Here is a 24,603-nt window from a genome sequence, read left to right as displayed (position 1 = left end):
AGCCTTTTCGGCACGGGCCTCGAACATCCGTTCGGTAACCTCAAGCCTAGCCAAGACCTCGGGGCGTACCCCGGTTTTGTTTTTGAGGGAAGCCGAAAGAGCGGCCTCAGAGCAAGCTCCGGTACCCCACGACTCAGTAGAACTGGGTCTACACACAGCCCCCACAGGATGGGCCTCGGAGTGTACTCCGGTGATCACGGGCCCTTTACGGAGACCCTCAGAGAAAACTCAGGTAGAATTATTAAGCCCGACAGGCACCTCAGGGAGAACCCCGGTAACAGAGCGATCAACGCCCCTACCGGCTCGAGAGGAACCCGGGAAGGTATCCCCCGGCCGGGGTGCTCTGAAAATTAAAGAACTTACCAGGCGTTTTTTCTTCTCGTCGATGAACCCCTGAAAATGAGAAGGAGGAGTCCGTCCGAACACCTCCTCCCACCGCTCCAACCGATGTTGAAGTGCCCGGACCGAAAGGGAGTCACAGTAAAAACAGGAGTACCAACGGTGTTCCAGACCCAAACACTCTAAACAAAGAGGATGGGGATCCGCCCTCGCGAAGCGACAGTGACACGATGAACAGTCTGTAAAATCTAGTTTAAAAGACATAGAGAGACTAGTAAACGAATGCTAGTGAGAGCCAGAGAGGGAAAAAAGAGAAGAAAATCTTCCGAGGATGCAAGTGCGTCCGGCCCCGATCGTGTGGAGAAAAGGACTGATGGGCGATGCGCGGGGCGGAGCCAAGGTGGGCGGGGTTACAGCCGCGTGCCGGGCCCCACGCAGGAAAGAGAGGAGTGACACATTTTTGAAAAAAATTTGGATGCTTTTTTTGTTAGGAAAGATTTCTTAATTGTGGGTAATTTTCCTTCCATGTGGCAACCCCTAAACTTTTTGCTGTTGTTTTCACCATGATCTAGACTTTGCCAGAGAAGTGCAGCCTTCTGCCGCACTCCTCTGGGCTTTCGCTCCATTCTTACGGGGAAACTGACATGCCCTTAAGACAGTCAGTATCGGGAAACGCGGTTTTCCGTAGTTTCTTTATCATGTTGCAGCTTTCGTGCAACATGACACAAGAGGGCACTGTAAGCTAAGTTACTGCTCTCTTGGGTCTCTAGCCTTCTACAGGCCCTAGATACTCTTTTTGGATTGTAACTGATCGGTGCAAGTGAATCACGGACGGGAATGGTGGCAGCGATCGTTTCTTGTGTTTTTGAGCTCCTTTTGGCGTTTTAAGCACGTTTCTCGCGCTTAGCCCAAAATGGTGGCCTGGCTCCCACAATGGCCAGACCACAGGGCTCTTTGTCCTGTCCGCTGACTGTCTTGCCTCCTTCACCTTCCCCAGGTCGAGCCGACCCGGGGCCTTCCTTATTTGGGCATGTTCTTTCCCGCGAAACACAGATGCTTTTGCGGGCTTCTACAGGCCTTGTGTGTGCCTCCAGGATGTGGGCTGGGATGTCTGGTCCCAATACACATCCTGGGTGCCAGAGAGTCTAGTGTGGTGTGAATGCCTGGGACCACCGTGGTCCGTGATAGGTCCACGTATGGTGTGAGTGTTTTATGAGCGGATCTCCCATTGGGTCCCCTCCGTTTTGGCGCGAAGGGAACCATGCATAAGAGGGGGCTGGAAATGCCACTACCATGTCGATCTCCTGAGTTCTCACGAACAAAGGAATACAGGAGCCAAGTATCCTGCAACCACGAGGCTGAACCGAGGAATCGCTGGTGACCCGCTGAAGGACTGCTCCTCTGCACTGCTGTAGCTTTGTGAAACCCTTTCTACCTCTGATCGAACCAGAAGGCCTGTACTGGTACTTCGACCCTTGGAATAGCGGGGACAGCTATTCTCGGCATCTTCACCATCTCCTGCACTTAAGCCTTCGGAAGTGTCTCTGGGCCATCCAGCAGACTGACCAGCCTACCCAGGAGTCTTGCTCTGTAACCGCCGCCAGGTTGTGTTGTATTTCGAGTCCTTGTCACTCTCACACGATTCGTACACTTGGCATTCCCAGGTCTGAAGTGAGTAGTGTACATTTGGCTGAGATACACACGGCTGCTCCGTTGCCCTGCTGTGTTAACAAACTGTGCAGGTTCACTTCGTTTGGGACATCTTTAACTCAACACTGCTGCTGCAGAATCTACACGACGACGAGACGTCCCCTGCTCCCCTGAACCTGCCAGCACTGAAACTGACGCGGAGAAGCCTGGGTCTGCTTGCATCGGGGACCGGTGAGTAGCATAGCTAGGAACTGGTCGCCCTCCTGCAGGAGCCCATAGCTTTTCCCCGCTGTGTCAAACAGCACGCCTTTCCGTACTCGCGCTCTGCTTCTGCCCACAGTGGAGGCTGCGCTTGAGTCACGGAACTCTGTTGTTCTTCATTTGTGAACCAAACTGAACTGCCTGATTCCCTCGACGAGACTCCCCTTTTTGCCCGTTGGCACCAGCGTGTGCAGGTACTTTTTGAGCACAAGGCTCCACTCTTCGTAGGGCTTGGACTTCCTTTTAGTTAGGTGCCTCTGAAGGCGGACTGGGTCTAATTATTATTTCGCACTGCCTGTTTTCCTCCCCTTCTAGGTGGACTACACATTTCGTGCATCTAACGCTTTAGACTCGTTTGTATTTGTATATACATTGTATTGGTATGTGTTGGTTTACTAGAGTTTTATTGTGATTTCTCGCTACGGTCATTGTTGCAAAGGCCTTGGAATAAATGTGTATATATTTTTAATATAACACCTGCTTGGAGTAATTTGTAAGTGTCCTGGCTTTATGTGCTCATTGCGGGCTTTCAGTCACCCTCACCCCTCTTGAGACCTAGTCTTGACTGCCGCGATCGCTACCCTGATTGGTCTGGCTTGTCCAGAGGTTACCCAGTTCCAAGTAATTAGGTTGGCCTTCTGAACCTCTGCGCCTCCAGGACAGAGTTCAGAAATCTGTCTTAACATTTTCACAAAGTGCTCCGGTCCCGTCCCACAGGACGGAGAGATGTCCCATAAGTATGGAGGAAAGGGGACGGGACGTAGGAGTATATGAAGTTTCTCGTATTTGTGATTCCCGATATAGACGAGGCAAACTTCAATACCTGGTGGAATGGAAAGGTTATCCACCCAGCGAACGTATCTGGGAACCAGTCTCAAATTTGAACTCCCCCCAGATTGCTCAGAAGGTTCCACCAAATACATCCAGGTAAACCCGGTGAAACGGGTTTTAGAAGGAGGCATGCGGTCATGATCCGTCGATCACGCCTTTTCTGGTCTTCCTGGTCCCTGGCACATCGGGGGTTACTCCTTGTAGTAAACCCAACATGGCAGTATACACGGAACGCGGTCTATCAACCTTTACGTCCTATGCAGCACGTTCTATAAATTAGCCACTCCCCTGCGGTTCCACGCGTCTCAACGCTACCGATAGCTGTGGCCTTACGTGCTCCGTAGTTTGTTCTCCTGAACTGTGTTGCTTCCTGGTTCCCGGACCTTCCTCCTTCTCCTTTCCTTCTACCTTCCTTGATCCTGTTTCTTCTGCGTTCCGCGCAGACCGCATCCGTGTGCTGCCTCCATTCCTAGCTTCCTGGAGTTTCCATAGATCCCGGACGAAGAAGCTGAACGAATCCTGGAATCCGAAGACGGCCGAGCGGGCTTGTACAAGACCCAAACTGCTCGGAAGAAAACCCCGACAAAGGACTCCGCAAAACAGAGAAAACAGGTGAGAAAAGGGGAAACCTGTGACAGCACGGATGATGTCAAAGGTAATCGTTTCGGTGTGTTGTAGGATTTTTACCTGGAGGTCCTCCGTGGTGTAGGTGATGGGCCCGGAGCTGAGGGAGTACCATCCGCCCCTTTTACTTTTTTGATCTACCTCCTTTTCAATGTGCTGTATGCCTAAAATTCCCGGCAGCCCCACAATCAATGAGGGCAAGAGTGTTGACGTTCTATTTCTTTGTGGGGATTTGTAGAGCTATCACCATGAGGCGGGAATCATCTGTGATTTCCGTAGGGGTGAACGGCATAGAGACGTAGGGACTGTAAAACATACCTCTGTAACCCATGCCTCCTAGGACTGAGGTTGCCGGTTTCCTGAGTGTTTTGGCGGAACTTCAGGGCAATTCATGAGCAAATGACTGGCGGACCCGCAGTACATACAGCTAGGGCAATACCAGCCATATTTGATAACATAAAGCCCACTTGTGCGTGTTCTGAGGCGTAGGTACTGGCCCGGAACGCAAAGTGTACCATACAGGCCTACACAAACTCCAGGTCTTTTGGGAGACCCATCAAACTTCCCCGAAGACCGCACCATGGGCAGTAGATCAAAAGGGTGATGGTCCCGGGCTGATACTAATTGTCGAAGAACTGGATTTTCGGTCTTTAGGTTCTGTACCTCCAATGTCAAGCCCTGAACAGCAGCCATCAGTTCCTGCACTTGTTCAGCAGTGGCCATTTCAGGATCAGTAGGTATTGGGCGTTTCAATCTGTCAAACTAACAGTCTGACTTGGAACACTCCCCAAGCTCCTCACCTGAGCTGCTGGAGCCGATTGCTTGGATCTTCTTCCTTCTGTAGCCTTTTTTTTTTAATGGAGATATGCCCTGCCTCCGGAAGACGCCACAGTAGTTGCTTGAGAGACAAGTAGGCCTGTGACCTCGCTCCCGAGATAACCAGAAAAGGGGGAAAAGCATGGCTAGGCAAAAAAAAACCTTCAGACTGTGGTGAGGAGTCGTTAAGGGAAGGCTGGTAAAGGCAGCAAGAAGCAACTGGAGAGCCAAGGGAAATGTTCCTCGTTAGTTCCAATTTGAGTGTACAGGAGATTCCACAGCGTGTCTTCCACAACTAGAATCCAGAGCAAGAGAATGGACTAATGAACCTGGAGGGGTGAAGAACAGTAGTCTGAGAAGCCAGCTGACAGGAAGCGTAAACACCAGGAGCAAAGATTCCAAAGGGAGCCAGCCAACAGGAGAAACTGGGGGGAAGAAGGAGAGCGAGAGAGAGGTTATTCACGGGCTCAGCGCGACACGCCGGGAAGGAGAGAGAGAGGCTAAGTCCAGCCGCAGTGCGAGAGAGAGCAACACTGAAAAGAGGGAGAGCGACAGAGCCGCGCAAGAGCGGCGAAGCCAGACAAAGGACTGAGCTCAGCAGAGCCAAGGGAAACACTAGCGTGTAGACCCAAACAAGACGAAACTCACAGGGTTGAAACGTACCGACCGCCGGGAGGACAGGAAGGAAGTACCTCCCGGCGCCAGCCATCTTGAGATAGAATAGACTGCGTGAGCGGCACTGTATCAGAACTTAGTGTGCAAGTCAATGGCGGATGGCACGCCAACGATCCCAGATGCGCCAGGTGGGGGAGCGTATGACAATGGTTTTCAAATCTATTTATGGTCTGGCACCTCCTTATCTTTCATCTTGGTATGTTTTGATGTCACCTTGCAACCTCTTAATTGTCAATCTTTTTCTTCTGACTGTTCCAAGCTCTACTTGTGCTCAATCTTGATTTTGTTATTTTTCTTTACTTGCTCCTTGTAAGGTGGATTTTCCTTCGAGGAAAATTCTCCCCACCTTTTGAGTCCCCTAGAATTTGTGCTGGACTTTTGGATTTTTGCACTGATTCTCCCGAGTGGGAACCTTTCACCTCACTCACTCATTTTTTTACTCTAACCTTGGGAACCCTTTGTACCTCTTTTTGGTACTTTTTACTGGAGTTATGCTTTGCTCCATGTTTCCTGGCATCTACATTTTATTATTGCAGGACACAGCACTTTCTGTGCAGTGTTGCTGGAAGCTCCTTGAGCTTTGCATTTTACTTTACCTGTGTTAACATATGTTACCAGGGCAGGAGGACACCCTTGTGTCCCTCCTGTATTTTATTTTGTGAGATCAGCACCCCCTGCCTTATGTGGATTGCTGAGGGGAAACATTGTCTCCCTTGTCTCACTGTTCCAGTAACCTTTAGTTATGGTTGCAAGTTCATCTGACAAGCTGTTCTTTTAGCATGACTTTTTGTGAACTTTTGTCGCAGGCTGCCTTTGCAGCTGCATTAAGGGACACAGGGGTCACCATGTTCCTAAAAATGGTGGCTGTACTTTTCTAAGCCCTGTTCATGATGACTTGTTCTTACTTGAGCCTTTGTCTACCAGCCTGAGGGGGAGAGGTCCTGATTGGTCTTGTCTTTCGCGAGTTTCCCTTGGAAAGCCTGCCACGGCCCCCTGAGTGCCTGAAAGGACATGAAGTGAGGGAGTGACAGAACCTCCCCTGCTTTATGTCCTCCAGTGTGCATAAAGGAACCAGTTTATGATGGGAGGCTGGCTGTAACAATGGGACAGCCACTCCCCAAATTTGAATGAATGCATGTCTGCCAAATGGTGGCTCAACCAGTTTTCCTGCATGAAGGACGAGTGTCCTGGAGCAGAAATTCAGAGTCGACCACTGGAGCTCAAGATCTGAAGGAGGACGTCTGCAGCCACCTCCAGCGACCGCCAGAACCGTCTGCATAACTGCTGCAGTCCTGACCTCAACTTCTGTGCGACAGGGAAGCCCCGAAGCGGATGACTTCTTCCCTTGGACTGGTGGGCCTAACCAGTCTCAAGACAAACTGCATTTTGCACCCTGCCTGGAAGAGCTGTGACCGCCACCTCCCACAATTCACCAATACCCAGGGTTCTGTGCCATTTCACTGTGCAACATCAGCTGAAGCGTTGTTTCATCTGAAACTTTGCAGGCATCCTCCGGGAAGACTAGAGACTGGATCCCACTCATGAACGTCACCTCAGCCGAGGTGAAAACCGAGAACCATACCAAAGTCTACTCCACAACAACCGTCCTTCAACCAAGCCTTGAAATGGCGCCAATGAGCCAGTGCTGTGAAGATCCTCTGATGGGCATCCAACTACTCTAGAGCAACCAACAGGTCCATTGAAAGTTCTTTTCTTCAGTTGCCAAGACCAAGACACCCAAACTGGAGTCTGCGGTCTTCTCTCCTTGGGGACCGTCCTGTTGCACAAGCTTATTCACTGATCCAGTTCCTTTTATGAACTTCTTCAAACATGGGCCATAAGTCTTACAAACAATTGGATTATCATTTGCCCCTTCTTGGCTTTGGCAATGCTTGTTATTTTTAATTTGCCTTGTTATTACTTTCTTTTGGCTTGGGCAATGATAGTTTGCATTACATTCTGGACGTATTGCCGCTCCTTTTTGCTGGTTTTCTAATTTACCCCCATGCATATAATCACACCTCTTGGGTCTGAAAATCAAGCTCTTATCCTTCCACTTGCTCCTTTCAGAGTTAGTTTAGTTTGCGAAATGCCTATTTATTTGCTGTCAGTTCGGTATTCAAAATTACTTCTTTTTGTATATTTCACACTATGTCTATTTTCTGCTTTAAAATACATGGTCTGAGCAAGGAGGCGGTTATGGAGCGATCCAGGGTCACAGTATCTCAGTGAACACACCGGGTTTGGAGTGTGCATCCGTTCACCTCCTTGCTCCCAGGTCCTCTGTCTCTGCTGCTTATCGCGACCTGGCAACCGGCAGCTTCCAGTTTGCTGCAGCCCGCGCCAATTGCACACAGAGCTTTCTCCACTCCAGAGGCTCACCGGTGCTCGCCTGCCACCGGAGACAGCCTTGTTGTGGGGAAAGCATTGCAAACCTTTGCTTCCTGCTGCAAAGCCTCAGCTACTTAGTTCTCCAGGGGGAAAGCTTCCATCTCCAATGCTTTCCGCTGAGCGACTGCTGTAATTTGAACTTCTGGAGGAAAAGACCCTCTCAGGACCAGCAAATTGATCACCACTCAACAGTGGTTCCTGCGGCGTCTTCCTCCTCCTCCAGATTCTGCTCCTGCTGCAACGTGGAGAGTTCACAACTCCTCCACCTACGACTACTGCTCTGCTACTTCTGCTTCTGCTTTCTCATGGCCTGCACCTGAGGGGGCCTTTTAAGCCTACCAGTCTCCCTAAGGTGTGGGTCATTTCCATTAACAAGCTGCACTTTGCAGTTTTGTTCCTCTTCAGTCCTCTTCTACGTCCCAGTACTTTGGGGATTATGGGACTTTGAGTCAATAATTTACAAATCAGCTTTTCTAACTTTTATTTTACAATAAGCTATTAGAAGAGTAGGGTCTCGTGGAAGATGAAACAGGGGTTTTCCCATTTCCCTGCCCTGTGCACCCCCTCAGGTGATCCTCCTGTAGAAAACCACCCCCAGGGTCAGAATCAGAAAGCACCTGCCTTTCCCTAGACACATGCCAAGTTTTCTGGGGGAATCATCTCTGATTCATCACAGTAGACAGCCCTTTGTGCTCTGTACCAAAGAAATCTCCTTACCTTAAACTTGAAGAACTCTCGATAGACTGGCCCTCATTACAAGTCCGGCGGTAGACCATGGTGCTATTCGCACCATGGTCCATGCCGGATTCCGCCATGGTGGATGGCGGAATTACCGCCCCATTCCAAGGTGAGTGGGGCAGTAATTCCCCATTCACCATTTGCCCTTCCCCATTCCCATTTTTGCCCCATAGGGCATAATGGGGATGGGGAAGGCGCTAATTACGGCACCGTACATTACGGTGCCGTAATTAGCACCAAGATCGCTTAGCACATTGGACTTTAACGCCTGCAAAAAGCAGGCGTTAAAGTGTGAATCAGGCGATAAGGGTTAACGGCGCCGACGGCGCCGTTAAACCCTTAACGCCTGACTTGTAATGAGGGCCACTGTCTTGTTTGTGGCTTACCTGCTTTTACCTCCTCTTCCCTTGGTCACTAGACCTCCAGTGCACCCCTTGACTCTAAGACTTACCTAGATTAGGATTGGACTTCTTAAGATTGGTTAAGCAGGGGTTAACTAAAGTATACAAGTTGGTCTATAGTTTGCATACTTTTTCCAGAAGTTTCTACCACTTTTGTGTTACTTTAAAAGTGTTCTAAAGTATTCTTTATACTTTTATATTGCATATATTGTGTTTAGTACTACTGTGTGATAGTACTTACCTTAAGTTATAAGCTTCAGTGTATATAAAATAAATGCTTATTTTTATATAACTGCTAGTGTGTAAATGTTTTCTTGAGAAAAGTGTAGGCTCTGAGTACTGTGTGCCTCACTACAGCCCTCATCCCTCCTAGACTAAGCCTGGCTGCTCAGCCATTGCTACCAAGCCTTTGGGTAGTTCAGGCTAAACCTAAGAGTTGTCCCCCAATTCATCCAAGGTAGGCTTCTAAAGTCTTGTCTCAGACAGGACTTTACCAAAACCTCCTAACAGTCCTTTACACAGAACGCTGTTCCTCTTTTTCTACGCTCTGTCTTTTTACTCTTACATTCTGCTCTTAATGACGATCTTCTACAGTCTTGGCTTCATGAATTTGTATTGCTTTGAATTGTACAGTGATGTCATATTTGTACATCGCTATGTCGTATAGCGTTCAATAAATACAAAATAAAATACAAATACACATTTGTAGCTCTCAGTCCTCAAACAGTACCACTTTTAATTACTACAGAATTAAAATAGCACACAGCTTTAATTTCTTTAATTTGCTGATTTGGAAAACCTTTTTCTTTCTTGTCACAGGCACCAGCCTAAGATGTGCAGTGGCAGCCCAAGCCATAACAGTCTTCCAGAGGCTCACCTTGCATATGCCTGATCTTCCTGAATCCAATTACCTTCAGGCATAGTATTTAATTCCTTTATTTCATTCATTTGAATATTGGGTTGCATTGCTGTCGGGTGAGGGCACCAAACACATGGTCTAGTGCTAGACACAAACAGCAGTGTCCATGAATGAGGGGATATGCTGTAGGCTGGGCCACAATACTGGTGAATTCTAGGTCATTTTTTCACGGATCAAAGTCATGAACCACTCTCTGCATTTTCACCAGCAGGCACCATGACTTGTATGATGGATCAATGTCTGTGTTTGGTGATGCAGATTTGGGGCACTCAGCTGTTAATGTAGATAATCAATGAGCCTGATGCGTGAAAATTACTACTGAAGCAAAAGTGGAGATAACATTAGCATCTCAGAATTGCTCCTTCTACCTTTATTAATAAAGCCTAAAATTGGTGCAGACCTGGAGTTGGTATGGATTCGTTTGAAATGCAATTGTGATTTAAAAATATGGGGGAATGTTATTCTTTTATGGCATGATTCCTCTTTGAATTACTAATGGTTACAATGTGAATGGTTGGATTGATAACATAATGTAATAACAGCAGTGCCTAAGAGCCCGGAAGACGGACAGTGTCCGAAATGCATTGGCAGACAAACTTGTTGGCACTATGAACAAGGCACGCCTAAGCTTCACTAATAAAGTGGAAGACAAAAATCTTCATCATTTTACACAAATTGGCATTCAAGTGTTTATCTTAAAGTGAATACTACTTTAGCCATTTACAGTAGAAGCAACTCCAACAGGAGAGCTGGGAGTGAGCACACCTAGGATCAGATTGAGTTCTGATTCTTCTTCTATTCCGAATTAATAACCTTGTGCCAAGGCCTCAAGGTGTGCCCCAATAATATGAAAGAAGATTGAATGAGAAAATGAAGTATATAAAGCGGTGCCCACCCCTCACTTATAAGATATGAATTCCCAAAAAACATCATATAAACAAAGAATATGAAGAGCTTATGTACAAGGTGTGCTATATTATTAATAGTTGCTGTACCCAACACACACGCATGTGAGGCCTACACTGCTTTTAATATACTATTTATTAAGCTATGTTCTGCTGGATTAAACACATTTCAAGACACTGCCTAGAACACTGCTTTGAATGTACCATTTATTTTTATATGCTCTGATTCGAGGTCTGCTCTGCTTGCCAAATTGTGCAGCGGCTTGTAATGCTAAAGGCGGCTTGTTAATACAATTCACACCTAAAGGCCTAAAACAGCCATAGACCCCTAATGCTTAATCGAGTAATACAGGTTTGCGCCTGCAATTAACACCGACCTGGACATGTTAATTACTTTTTCCTTTATAAGCCCATTCCAAAGTGTTGGGTAAGCCAACATTTGGTGAATGGGAGGGAATTAGATAGGAGGTTATACAACTCCAGTGTTTACATCAGTTTACCTAATGAGCCCACTCTAAAAAAAGAAGTAAAGCAAACTGTAACCTAATGTGGAAAAGGCACCATCACACTGCAGACAAGGATTAGCTGCTAAAATCATGCGTTTTAGAGAAGGTCTGATTCAATCCTATATTGTACACTCTTAAATTGATGACCTGGTGAAGCAAAAATTCATGCCCATAGAGGCAGAGCGGGCAGGATTGGATGGGTGAGATGGGACAAGCAGCTTTTCTGACAGAATGTCCAGGGTAATGTGGTTCTGCACACTGCGCTCTAAATTGATCATTTTATTTAAAAATTATTCTTGTTTTCATATTTCTGAGAACTGGAATTAAAACTTTTTACTCTACCAAAGTTTCATTTTTTTTCTTTTCCAAAAGAGTGGCCTATTTTTTTTGTCAGCTGTGCACTGGTGTTTGGAACACACATTTTGTGGCACAGGTTTGGACACAGCACATTGCAAAACCTCTGCTTCTCCTTGTACTTCTGGTCAAGATAAGTATCTCCATAAATATATGTATATGTGTTCCTATTTTAGGAGAATTTAGAGGTACGATAATTAAGCGGCATCACAGATCAGGCCCTGGCGTGGCCCTTTGGCCTAAAAGATATCTGCCTTCACCTCCAACTTTCAGTGTTATGCGGATGACACAGCTGTCCTTCAAGCTACCCTTGGCCTCTTCCTCATCCTCGCTCATTTCTGACCTTCTGTCTGCAATTCAGTCCTGGTTTGATGCTAATGATCTCTGCCTTAATGCCAGTAAGACACATCGTCCTCATTGGGACAACTGCTCCCGCTTTCCCACTCTCACTCTGGCCGGCCTCCCTTGGACCCACCATTGAGGCAGAAAATCTGGGGGTCATCTTCGACTCCACTCTCTCCTTCTCTTCTCACATATCGGACATGTCCAAAAAGTTCCACCACCAGCGGCACCTCTTCAGAGGTATTCTAAATGTTCTCACCTTCCCCGAGAGGCTCACTGTCTCCAGAGCCCTGGTTCTCTCCAGACTGGACTACTCCAACAGTCTCTTTCTCAATCTTCGTACCTCTACTCTCCGACCTCTTCAACTTATCCAGAACAGAACCGCAAGACTTATCCTTAGCCTCAAGTCCCGGGACTGCATCTCTCTAGCGTTGAAATCACTCCACCGGCTCCCCGGGGCTGCAAGGATCAAGTTCAAGTCCCTCTGCATAGTCAACAATGCTTTCTGGGGTCGGGCCCCTTACTATCTACAACCCTCCCTTCCTAAATACTCTCCTTCTAGAGCCCTCCGCAAGGCCTCCTCCAACTCTCTGCAAGTAAGCCTTTAGATTTGGGGGTAGATCCTTATCCCATGCAGGTGCCTCCCCCTGGAACAGCCTCCCTGCCTCTCTCTGTCTCGAGCCAGACCTCCCCAAGTTCTGGAAACTCCTCAAGACTTTCCTCTTCTCTACCTCTTTCTCTCCCTCTCCCCTGCTAACGTCCTTCTCTTTCCCGTTTCCCTCCTTCTTTCTCTTCCCCAACCTACTCATTTTGCCGACTGGTCGCCTGTTGCTCGTCTGGAGCTTCACAGGTCTCAGGCTCCCCTGCCAGTTCTGCACTTGCCTCCAGGCCTCCGCTCTGTGCTTCGCACTACTACACTCAGAATTTGTTCCATGAGTGTGGCAACCACTCTGCACTTAACCCAGGCTCCTGCTGGACTGGGCACACTTGTTCCCCTCCCTTGAACTTCCTGTCTGCGCACTTGCACGTCCTAGTATGGTTGTTTATTGGTCTGTATGTCCTTCCACCTCCCCCACTTTGTCACACACTTACACTAGTAGATATCCCTATGGCCTAGTAGGCTAGTTATTGTTGGTAGACCATTCGGAATCTTCAAGGCTTTAGAATGATGATTGTATTCCCTTGTTCCCTTCCCGCCTTGAAGCGCTTTGAAGCACTTCACTTGTATGTAAGCACTTTACAAATAAAACATTTCAATTACTATAGTGCAAGTGTAAATGCTTAATGCTTTAGGGATACAATTATATGACATTTGTACATAATGTTAATCATTTACAAAAGGGTAAGAAGAATTGGTTCCTAGATGTTCTTGGGTGGAGGCCAACTGGAATTTTGCAGATTAATAGTCAACCTATCAGATTTTCAAGGTGTATAGAAAGTCTATTGCCATAATACTCTTTATGAAGCCTTGGTGCCTGATATAGGACTTGTCTCTGCCGGAAATTGTGCCTCAAGGGTGGGCAGGAAAGAGCAGGGCAATTTATAGACACTTTTTTACAGCCCCTGCTACTCCGAACACAGGCCTTTTTGAGGGATACTACTTCAGTTATTAATGCCCTAGAGGGAGTTCCATATAAGCCTGAGAACAACATATTTGTCACATTAGACATCACTGTGTTGTATACAAACATTCCACCGCTAGCAGCAATAGCAATCATTCAGAATAGACAAAATGCTAGGCCCCCGCATGCTGCCCCTACTTGTTTTCTCACTGATTTTTGCAAATAACTTTATGCAAAAACTTCTTTGCATTTGGGTCTAACTTTTACTTGCAAAAGAAAGGTACAGCGATGGGGGAAACTTTTGGCCCCAGTTTGGCAAACATCTTCATGTCACATTTTGAGAAGGAGTAGGTTTACAACAATCTCTATTCGTCCAATATAAGGCATTGGCACCGGTTTTTCATCTGACACGTGATGTGGAATCCTTCCATGATTTCATGGCCTGGTTTAACCAGTGTCATCCCGATTTGACTTTTACCAGCAGTTTTGACAAGCATTCCATAGCATTTCTCGATCTGTTGATTGGGCACTGAAATGGTGTTCTCTACACCAGCTTCTATAGAAAACCAACTAACCGACCTTTGACGTCTGACAGCCAGCACCCCAAGGTCTTGAATGATAGTTTGCCCTATGGGCAATATCTTAAGCGCAAGCATAACTGTACTTACTTGGCAGACTATGATTACCATGCAAGATTTTGGAACAGGGAAGCATTGTTAAAACCTTGTGAAGACAGGGAAGTGATGGATAGCTTGGTTTGTCTAACCACCTTTTTTGAAATACACCAACAGAATCCAAAAACTTGTAAGAAAACACTGGTGTCTGGTTTCATCTACCGGTTGCGCAACTCAGATGCCCCTGTAAGCCCTCAAGCGCGGTAAGAACGTGAGGGATAGACTTGTGCACTCCATGTTTTTCCTGGTCAGTGGTGGCTTAATACAGAATATCCTGCCAGTAGCATGGAATCTGCAGAGAATAGGGGTTGTGAGTCACCAACCATGTGGAAATTTTAATGCTTATGCGCTCACGACTAAGATCACAGAGTTTGTGCACAGCACTTTTCGGTGGAGTTTGAGAAAATGTGCAAACTGTAACTCAACCAACATAGTATACAGAATTATCGGCCGGTGCGATTTACTCCATGTGAGCATGACCACTAGGAAAGTGCGAACTAGAAAAAACAAACCATGCATCAGAACACGCAATGGCACCACTACAGCACCATTGGTTCAGCATTTTTTTGGACAGAGATCATGGTTCCGAGGATTTTAGCTGGCTGGTCATAGACCAACTCAAACCTGACTACAACAATTACTCAATGGCTGCAGCTTGTTTAAGTTGGAGCAAATATGGATCTATTGCCTGAGAACCCATACATGTGGTTTAAATCAAGATCTGCAATGGGCAGTCGTGCTGGCTTGATTGGTCCTTCCCTTGACTTTGGTTTTTGTTTTCACTGTGACAACATTGCACTCTACATTGATATATTGTGCCCATGATGTATACTATCGAGTCAGATTAGCAGACATGAGCACATACATAGCAACCCTCTGCTTTACATCCCTGTGTATTCAACCAAGACCACTGCAGTGTTAATGCGAGAGATTATGGTTGACATTTTTGGTGTGTTTGCTGCATGACTGTAGTGTGACTATATAATGCTCTAGAGTTACCTGGCATGTTCAAGTATGGCCGCCTGGTTGAACATTGCCTTTGAGTAACGGCTACTGGGACCATTCTCCCCTTTCTCTCAGTGGGTACTCAAGGGTACCAACTGAACACTGAGACCACAATATATGGTGACAACCTTGATTTTTATCTATGTTGCTGTTCTGCAGTGAGTGTTTTCGAGCAGTAAAGTAGGAGTGCTACATCGCAGTATAGCCCTATTCGCATCTTCAGGGTGCAGTTTCAAATGTGGGCGTGCAGTTTGAGAATTTTTTGTTTGAACCTGTGTCACCCCAGTTCCTTGTAGAGATGTCAGGTTGGATTATGTGTTAGGATTTGTACACATCCTTGGTCCATCTACAAGAGGTGACGTGCCTTTGGCAAGACTAGAAGCTCCTACTTGCCAGTGACATGGCAGCCCCATGCGTTGCCAACTTCTGGCCGCCAATTCCATCATGGCGAATCTCAAGCACAGCCAACCGCAAGATGCCTACTCAGAAAAGGAGCAGAGCTTTGCAACAGACGTCATGCCGCAAGGAGTTGTCAGCCTTGGGCAGTTCAAAGCCAGACACAGTATCCCCCGCGTTGTGTTGCTACTGTTGCCTTAGCACGATTGCTTCATACAATCGCTCTCCCCCTTTGAACCGTTCTTCCTTCCTGCGATTCTACTTCTTGTTTTTCCTATTCACTTTTTTGTGTACCAGAGATTTCTGTTTTCTTCAGGGCGTCCTGCTCCCCCAGAACGCTTACCTCCGTGCGTTCCCTGGACTCCTACCTGCACCCCCGCAGAAGCCTACGGCCTCCACTCCATGCCGGAGCATCAAATCTAGGGGGAATTGTGTACTCCATCGGTTAATGACTCATCAGAGGTTTTTTCACCCGGCTGGGATTTTCCTTGAGTTTCAACTTTTCGTTGCCCGGTCGGCCTGTACTTATCAGGCAAACCCTATTTACATCACCGGCGAACCCAGATTAAAATCGTCAAGAAAGAAAAGGCACTCCACCATGAATCCGGTAAGGAAAGACCTAAGATTTTGGGACACTTTACGTTACATGTTTAAACATGGCTGCCCCATAACGTGTTGGTTTCCATTCTAATCTCACACGGCTGATCACATCACTGTGGCATGGAGACTCAACTGTGAACCTGCCTGCTGCGGTCTCGCCATATTGTAGCGTTCGAAACAGAGGACTGCCAGCACAAATCAGAAGTTCAGTTCTCTATGGCAGTCTGCCCAAACCAATGTTCCCTCTAAGCTGTGTGCATGTATGCTTGCCCAGCTTCCTACTGGTTGCCGCACAGAAGAGTTTCAGCAGCGTACACAGACAACTCCCACCTTCTCAAGAAGTAATAAGGCACAAGCCACAGCAGTTACCTGACATTTGCTTTCTCTCTTAATAATGTTAAATTATACTAACTAGTTTTGATATTCTGGCCTAGCCTATTTACAGTATCATGCTATATAAGCATGACCTTAAAAAGCTACAAAATAACTATAAACAGACTATACACAAGAGGTTAAAAAACAAAAATGAAAAATTGGTGCAGTGAACAGAAGATCCAACTAAGATATGCCTAAATACATCAAACAGGATTTTCTCCCCAAACATAGTTCCTATACTTGACTCTACAACACTTATACTTCAACCTTGACTCTCAAAAGGTTACCAGACGTGTACCTACATCCACTTTTTTTTTTGTTTGTTGTAATATGAATAACTTTCAAGCACCCGAATATCTGTTCCTTATGGTGCCTTAGCAAAAGCTTCACCCACACTATGTAACCCAAATGTAATCTCAAATATCGGATACCAACGTTGGGTAAGAAGGCTGCTTGGATGAGTAACCCATCCCATGCTTCCTATTCTTTGTACATTTGTCACACAAGCATTATGAAGCAGTACCCTTGCGAGGTAGTGCATTATTAAATTCAAATAGTAATTTACCCTTTAAGGATTTTGAGTAGGAAAATGTCATGCTCACCCTCTCCTACTTTAGCATTGCTGACATTACCCTAAGCAGAGAACAACAATGCAGTATCATTTACTTTGAGTGCAAGAGATAAGGGGTATAATCATTAATTGTGTACATGCAGATTCATGACATTTTCTTAGACTGCCCATAATTGCATGGTGAGGTTTTCAATATGTTTTGTTTGCAAAGTATTGTGGGCATGCAAATATGCCAGTGAGCGGGGGTGGCGCTGTGGAGCAGCTCAAGATGGCTGCCTAGCCTTTCAGCTCCATGCGGCCTCGGCGTTCATCTGCTCCCATCGGCGGTTCCCGACATTGTGAAGGACTATCGGCTGGCCGAGCTGTTTCTGCCACTGCACTGGACATTTTTTGCGATTTTGGTCTCGATCGGCCCACCTGGGACCTGGCTGACGGCCCTGTCGGATTTGGGCCGAGTATTCCATCCGGCCCCGGCGGTTGCCTAACATCCGGCCCTCCCGCCTGGCCTGCCTGACTTCTGGGTCCCCTCCCCGCTCCTGCTTCCCGCCGCTCTGTGTAATCGCGGCGGGTGCCTGGGGGTCCTGCTGCGGGCGCCGCCACACTGTGGATGCCACCTGCTGCGTCAGTGATCATCGCGACCTCCCCGGCGCCGACAACATGGAGGATCTTATCGCCCCGCTGCCGCGGCAGACCAGGTGAGCGGAGGCTGGAGTGGTGGGCGTCGAGACCTCTGCCCGCTGTGTGCGACCTTACGGGCCAGTACTGTCATAAGGAAGAGGCCCTCACCATACTGTCTGCCCACTTTCCCGCTGAGTGTCGCCACCTCTGCCTGCGCCCTCCTTAGAAAGATCCCGCTGGCACCCCCACGCAACCTGTACACATAAGGAGGCCGCGATCGCTCGCCATCACATCGTTGCTGTTCCACCGCTGACTCTCTGCGGTGGCCCCCCAACTGCCCTCAACCGCCTACCGCCACCGAAGGACACTGCATTTGAGCCTGCCGGCCCCGGCCCTTCTCAGTTCACCATCCTACTCATAAGTGGGCCCTCACTGCAACCGGGCCCACCACAACGACAATGCCTAGCAGAAATAAGGCGGGGGCCCAAGGAGGTACAATGGACAAGTACGCTAAAGCTGTCCCTCGAGATGAGCCAGCCAGCACATCATCGCCCCAGGACGAGCCAGACTTGACCCTGCACCGAGCGGCCGGAGCCCCTGACCTCACCCTACTAATGGAATCTATGGCTAAAAACTTTGCCTCCTTCCATGAAAAAATAGACGACATCAATGCTAATGTCGCCTCGCTTAAGGCTCGAGTGGACCAGGCGGGATCGAGGATCAGCGAGGCTGAAAATCGGATCTCGGTGAACGAAGATGGCATCACCGCACTCCAGGACACTGTGGCCTCCCTAACGCACGACATGAAAGGTGTCAAGGCGAAGTGTGACGATCTGGAGTCGCGCTCCCGTAGGAACAACTTGCGCATCATCGGGGTCCCTGAGAATGCCCTTAAGGGGCGGATGGAGGACGCAGTGGAGAAACTCCTCAAGGACCTACTGGACGACCCTGCCCTCTCTCCGTATTTCACGGTCGAGCGGGCTAATCGGGCCCTGTCTCCGCACCCCAGACCCGGCGACATCCCCAGACCCATTATCGCCAAGATTCTCAACTACCGCGACAGATATCTCATCCGCCGCCTGTCGTGGGAAAAGGGAGACCTGTGATTTGAAGCCCTGTTAGAATCTTCCCGGACTTCTCGTTGGCGGTGCAGCAGGAAAGGCGCCAGTTCTTAGGCGTCAAAAAGATGCTGAGGGAGCGCATTTTCCCCTACGCCATCCTGTTCCCGGCACGACTAAAGATTACCCATGATGGCAAGATCTTCTTCACTGTCCCTGACGAAGCGGTGAAGTTCACTGAATTACATATACCTCTCCCCGGGCCGCGAGGCGACCACACGCCATAGACTACACAGCCCACGATTTTATAAAAATGTCCACGGATCCATGACTTTCGATGTGTTGATGGCAACTCCACTGTGTCCAGTCAGTAACTGCGGCCTCTTGCCATGTGTATGCGGGCCACAGGCTACCTCCTAAACTGCTTCTTTGTTTTCTCCCCCACTTGGCTCCTGGAGCTATCCCTGTGCCCTGCTCTCTCTCGCGATGTCAACTTGCCAGAGGGTACTCTCTGGTCTCAGAGGCTGTCTGTGATACCTGTTTTACCGCAGCAACACATTCGGGACAGCATCTGCTGCCCCACATCAAGCTACAAATGCCGGCCGCATGGCACCAGCGCCCCCCGTTGCAGTTGCAATGTTTGCTTTTGCTTTTATTTTGTTATTTCTATTGACTGGCCCCGGTTGGGCTAGGATGTGGCCCTATCCACGTTGGATCTGGTCCTCTGACCTTTGGCTTCTGGTCGGAGCAGGCCCAAAGGGCTTCGGGTGTGTTCTGGGGTGGGAGGTCTGCACTGCATGTTGGGGTTGGGCAGTGAGGGTGGGGGGTGGCGTAATTGGGGTTGTGTTAACAGTTAAAAACATGGCTGAGAGACGCATGACTTCAACTCAACACTACTGTGCACACAGCAAGTGCATAAGGAGAAATCCTAACGAATACTACCACTGGGATGTTCCATAATATGTTGCTATGGCTCTGAACATTGTCACATGGAATATTCCTGGCCTAAGCAATTTCACTAAGGCCCGCAGGATAACTGCCTATGCCCAGCGACATGGCGCCAAAATCCTCTTTCTCCAAGAAACCCATGCTCTTGGGCGCCTAGCAGCATGTCTCGCCCCCACGTGGGGCAACAACAGATTCTATACGAAGTACTCCACCCAATTCAGGGGGGTCCTAACTCTAATCCATAAGTCAGTCCAGTTTTCCCTGCGCTCCAGCCATATTGACCCTGAGGGTAGATACGTGATCCTCCATTGCTCACTCACTAATATGGAATGCCTCCTAGTGAACACATATGCCCCTAACTTTGATGCCCCTGAGTTATTTGATGCCATCACCACCACGCTTCTGAAATATATTGGGATTCCCATCATATGGGGCGGTGACATGAATTTGATCCTAGACAAAGACCTGGATAGGTCCGGGACGGCCCGCAGAGCCCCATCACGTGCAGCCCATAGGTTACACGCCCATATTGACACACTAGATCTCAGGGATGCATGGAGAGCCCTCAACCCACGGGTTAGAGAGTACACTTTTTACTCATCGGTACACGATAACCTCTCCAGGATCAACCTTTTCCTCATATCGAGTTGCATGATGGGCAGGGTCACAGAGACCAAGATATTACCGCGCACACTATCGGACCATTCACCGGTAACACTGGGACACGACCAGCCCCCCCGCTCCTCTTGGAGATTTAAGTCGGAGGCCCTGCTAGACATAGTCTTTAAAGCCGATATCCTAGCTGACATCAACACCTTCTTTGAGTGCAACAACAGGCATGACACCTCCGATGGAGTGCGCTGGGAGGCATTCAAGGTCTTCATCAGAGGGATGTGCATATCTAGAGAGGCTGGGGTCCTCAAAGCCATAAAAAATAGCTTGCAACAGTCAGAAGCGAAATTAAAAGAGGTTGAGAGGGCATATGCCACCTCCCCTTCCCCGACCACACTGGCACAGATTAGAGCGGAATTAGAAACGTTCGAGTCTCACACCCTAAGAGAAGTTCGGTACTTCGCCCGTCCTGTGGCGGCCAGGAAGTATGGTGAGGGGGATAGGCCGGGTAGGACACTGTCTAGACTGGTCTGAACTGAGGGGGCAGGAACCGCATTGATTGCGTGAAGGACACAGGAGGCACCATGTACTGGTCTGACCAGGATATCCTTGGGACATTCACCACATTCTACACGACCCTGTATGGCCCCCAGCAAGAACACAGCCTGCAAGACACTGAAGCCCTGTTAGATCAAATCCCCATGACCCTCCTCTCCCGCACGACCAGCGACCTACTTGAGGCCCCTATCACCCTCGATGAGATAACCACAGTCATCTCGAACTGCCCAGCGCCAGGCCCGGACGGCCTCACCTCAGAGTTTTATCGGGAGCATGTAGCCATTCTGGCACCCAGACTCCTGGAGGTGTGGAACGGATCCCTAGAGTTAAACATCCTACCCCAATCCATGCGTGAAGCGCTTATAACTTTATTACCCAAGCCAGGTAAACAGTTAGACGAATGTGTGTCCGATAGGCCCCTTTCTCTGATTAACACTGACACAAAAGTATTTGCCAAGATCATTGCCAATAGGTTTCTCCCCATTATGCCCCACTTAGTCCACCCCAACCAGAGTGGCTTCGTGCCCAGCAGATCCACCGCCCTTAATTTCTGTCGCCTGTTCAATGTTCTGGCTAGAATTGACCCCAACGCACAGGCCGTGGCGGTCACCCTCGATGCCCAGAAGGCATTTGATATGGTGTCCTGGCAATACATGTGGGCGGTGCTCCACAAAATGGGAATTGGCCCACGCATGAGGTCGTACATCAAACTCCTCTACACGAGCCCCGCAGCCAGAGTCCTGGTCAACTCCAGGGCCTCGGCCCCCTTTGCTCTCCACAGAGGTACCCGCCAGGGCTGCCCATTTTCTCTGATACTCTTTGCGCTCGCTATAGAGCCCATGGCTGATAACGTTAGGGACAAACATACGCGTAAAGGTATACGTCTCTGTGATACTCCCAAGATCATTTCTCTATATGCCGACGACATGCTCCTATATATTAGAGACCCGGCTGCCCACCTAGACCCGATATTGAGAGACATAACCAAAATTGGCACTTTCTCTGGCTTCACCATAAATTATTCCAAATCTGAAATCTTCCCGCTCACCCCTCCACACAACTGCCCTGCGAATTCCCCCTCCGATGGTCACCGAGGGGCATCAGGTACCTTGGAGTGCAGGTGTCCCTCACTAAAGATTCACTGTTGGCTGACAACTATGCGGCTGTGGCGCAGCTTGCTGAGGCTCAAATGTTGAAATGGCGCAGTCTCCCACTCTCTTTGTCGGGTAGACTATCTCTAATCAAAATGATTATGGTCCCTAAATTTCTCTATGTCTTCACAAATGTGCCGATCTGGCTCAGAAAGCGATATTTCAGGAACTTACACGCTGTGTGTGCCCAATTTCTGTGGCACTCGGGCGCGGTTCGTAAGAAAGGGCAACACATGACTCTTCCCTATGGTAACGGGGGTTTCACCGCCCCCGATTTTGCCAAATATTGGACAGCTGCGCAGGCCCAACACGCCACATACTGGTACACGTTCTCCGACCCCACCCGCATGTGAAGCTCGAGAAACTAGCGAGCGAGAGCGTTAACACCCTTTCCCTCATTCTCCATCACACATATCACGCTGACGCCCCCGTCAGACCCTGAAGCAGCCACTGTCAGGGCCTGGAAATATATCTTGCAGATACCACCCGTACTACAAATGGCTGCCCATCTGGCAGTTCCCGGGCCTCAACCCTACACATGATAAGTTTTTAATGAAACACTGGCATGATCTGGGCTATCGGGCCCTGACCGACTTTTACCCCGACGGGAAGTTTATCACTCTGCAGACGTGGTGCCCCGGACACCTGGGTACTGCATTGGAACTACAATACTACAGGCTGAGGGTGGTGTTCCGTGCCTGGTGGCCCTCATACCCAGATGAGCCCCCAGACTCACCTGAGATCCAGTATATATCCAACTCGGCTGGTGCTAATGGGATAGTGTCTGCGCTGTACAAATTGTTGATGGCCGACCCCACAGACGTGCCAGTCAAGGCGCGAGATACGTGGAGTGAGGAGCTGGGCCTCCCCATCACGGACGCAATGTGGGGGAAAATGTGCAGACGCACTCGAACCACCTCTCTGAATGCCAGGCATAGGTGCATGCAATACAAGCTCCTTAACAGACTATATTACACACCTCAAAGACTGGACAGGTTTGCACACACCCAGGCCTGCACCTGCCCTAAGTGCGGTTCTCCTGCTGCAGATCACACTCATATGTTCTGGTCCAGTGACGCGCTGGGCCCATACTGGAAGGCCGTAATTGAAGCTCTCTCAGACATCACAGCGTCCCGTATCCCTTCAGAACCCCTAGCTGTACTGTTCGGCCTGTGGGATAGCCCGGAGTTGAGGAAAATGTCTAGGTTTCTCAATGTTGCCACCATAATAGCCAAAAAATGCATATTACAATGTTGGAAGCGCCGCCCCCCCCCCCTCGTTTGAGATGTGGATGAGGGCCCTCACCTGGACTCAAGCGTGCGAGGAGGACTACATCAATACCCTCCCGCTGGCCTCCCGTCCCAGGAATGTGTGGACGGAATTTTGCACATATTTAAATAACAAAGATGACTTAGAACTATTGTCCTCCCCTCCTCCTGGTGATGTAAACTAATCCACTGCTGTGCCGCTTGAATCCGAGCAATGGCCCAATCGGTACCTGCCTAGTATTCCCATGTATTGCACTACCATGGGCCTCATTCCGAGTACGGCGCTAACCAATGGCGCTATTAACGCCTTGGTTGACGCCGTACCCGGACCGGCAGCGCCTTGGTGGATGGCGGAATTACCGCCCCATTCCAAGGTTGGCGGGGCGGTAATTCCCCAATCCCCATTTACCCTTCCCCATTCCCATTCTTGCCCCATAGGGCATAATGGGAGTGGGGAAGGCGTCAATTACGCCACCGTAAATTACGGTGGCGTAATTAACATCAAGGTCCCTTAGCGCCATGGTTTTTAACACCTGCTAAAAGCAGGTGTTAAAACCACCATGGCGCAAAGGGAACTCGGAGTATGGCGGTAAGGGATTACCGCCACCGCTCTCGTTAGCGGTGGCCGCTATCCCTTACCGCCATACTCGGAATGAGGCCCCATGTGTGTATCTGTTACTCTTGCTATGCTGTACAATGTTTTGATTGTCTGTTCTCTCACCATGCCAATAAAAAAAAAGTTTAAAAAAAAATATCCCAGTGAGCGTTTTACTGCTACAATCCCCTCACTTTTTACAGAGCCCTGCCAAATGGTACTGGAGGCTAATACAGGAGCCAAGCAGGCGTACAGCGGGAAGTGCATGAGAACATTCTTTGGGGGGAGAAGAACACATCTACAACTTGCAAAAACCAAGTCAGATGTTTCTGCAGTACAGTGAAAAAAATGTGTTTGTTTGGTAAAGGATAGGAAGCTAGTAACAGTCTAGGAAATAGCACTTTCTATTCCTTTCTATGCTCAGTTGCTGAAGGCTTTCAAAAATAACCATGTGTTCTGTGTTTATTGCCTGTAGCATCATCATGCATTTTGTTAAACTGATATCAGCTAATTGAAGAAGAGGGGTATCTAGTTACAAAAGAAGTCACTCCCTTTGTTGTACCTATAAGCATCGCTGCTATTAACTTAAAAGGCAAATCTATGTGAGGCTCGTGTTGAGTTTTGACTAGGCTGTTTTGAGGAAGGGTGGGCAAAACTATAGGATGTATTATGTTATACGCAGGGCTCTGATAAGATTTTACTCCCTTAATGATTTTTCAAGGAGTAATACAAGTGTTTAGCTTTGCCAATAGCAATACTTTATGCTTATTTAAATATGCTATTTCTCCTTAACCCCTTAAGTGCCAAGGGCGAGGTATCTTGTCCTCGGGATTACCTCACTGTTGCCAAGGACGAGATAC

The 24,603-nt window shown here is 48.5% G+C and overlaps 1 protein-coding gene across 1 annotated transcript in view; it reads right to left on the bottom strand.

Annotated features, from left to right (window-relative positions):
• PROS1 (protein S) overlaps nt 1-24,603 on the bottom strand; it is an 858,149-nt gene that overhangs the window by 55,911 nt on the left and 777,635 nt on the right. The gene's annotated exons all lie outside the window — the stretch shown is intronic.

Source organism: Ambystoma mexicanum, chromosome 7p, assembly GCF_040938575.1.
Source record: "Ambystoma mexicanum isolate Mex_15411 chromosome 7p, UKY_AmexF1_1, whole genome shotgun sequence".
In the NCBI taxonomy this organism is placed as follows: domain Eukaryota; kingdom Metazoa; phylum Chordata; class Amphibia; order Caudata; family Ambystomatidae; genus Ambystoma; species Ambystoma mexicanum.
The sequence above is the reverse complement of the archived record's forward strand: the minus strand, read 5'-3'. Positions and strand labels throughout refer to the sequence as shown.